Source organism: Limulus polyphemus, unplaced genomic scaffold (genome assembly GCF_000517525.1).
Source record: "Limulus polyphemus unplaced genomic scaffold, Limulus_polyphemus-2.1.2 Scaffold2496, whole genome shotgun sequence".
NCBI classification, from domain to species: domain Eukaryota; kingdom Metazoa; phylum Arthropoda; class Merostomata; order Xiphosura; family Limulidae; genus Limulus; species Limulus polyphemus.
The window spans coordinates 81,269-82,709 of record NW_013668106.1 but is presented as its reverse complement, the minus strand read 5'-3'; positions in this window follow the sequence as shown (position 1 = coordinate 82,709).

Below are 1,441 nucleotides of genomic sequence, written 5' to 3'. Positions count from 1 at the left end.
ACTCGATTGGCCCGGCATGGCCAGGTGGATAAGGCGCTCGATTCGCAATCTGAGGGTCGCGGGCTCGAATCCCCGTCACACCAAACATGCTCGCCCTTTCAGCCGTGGGGGCGTTATAATGTGACAATCAGTCCCACTATTCGTTGGTAAAAGAGTAGCCCAAGAGTTGGCGGTGGGTGGTGATGACTAGCTGCCTTCCCTCTAGTCTTACACTGCTAAATTAGGGACGGCTAGCGCAGATAGCCCTCGTGTAGCTTTGCGCGAAATTCGAAAACAAACAAACAAACAATACACTCGAATCTTTTAGATGTCCCGGTACGAGTACAAGGGCTGCTGTGTGCATTCAAGCCAGCTACGAACTAACTTATCGAGTTTTTACAAAGAACATTTATCGAAGTAACTTATGATACAAGTAATTATCTAGAGTGAATTTGGTAAGGAAAAATATTTCGTTCCTTTTTTGTACACTAGTTGAAAAGGTTTTGGTCTACCAATAAACAAATAACTAAACTTTCGTCTAACTGATTCACAATTCAACGACTCTAGTTACTTATATTACTGGGTTACCTTAGAATTCTGTAACAATACTGTTGAAAACATTACATTATGTAAATAAGAAAACATCGTTTGAAAAATATGTTAAAATTATAGGTTTCTGTTTTACCTTAGTTTTACATTTTCTACATATATACGTTTTTATACATTTTGCAACGTCAATAAAGTCCTATGATGAGTATCAGAATTGAGAACGTCTTTTGGAAAACTTGACAGTGCTAAAACCAAACAGCAAGGCCAGAATTAAAGAAACTTTTCTAGAAGAATCGGTACAATTTTAGTCTAATAGTTAGGAAGGCCAGAATTAAGTAAACTTTTGTGTAGTAAATAACACAATTATAGTCCAATGAATAGGAAGGCCAGAATTAAGTAAACTTTTGTGCAGTAAATAATACAATTATAGTCCAATGAATAGGAAGGCCAGAATTAAGTAAACTTTTGTGCAGTAAATAATACAATTATAGTCCAATGAATAGGAAGGCCAGAATTAAGTAAACTTTTGTGCAGTAAATAATACAATTGTAGTCCAACGAAAAGGAAGGCCAAAATTAAGAAATATGTTATGGAGTCATTAATATCAATCTAGACAAATGATTAGGAAGGCCAGAATTAAGAACTATTTTGGTGGAGTAATTAATAACAATTTAGCCCAACAATTAGGAAGGATAGAATTAAGAACTATTTTGGTGGAGTAATTAATAACATTTTAGCCCAACAATTAGGAAGGATAGAATTAACTAATATTTTATGTAGTAAATAATACCATTATAGTCCAACGATTAGGCAGGCCAGAATTAAGAACTATTTTGGTGGAGTAATTAATAACATTTTAGCCCAACAATTAGGAAGGCAAGAATTAAGAACTATTTTGGTGGAGTAATTAATG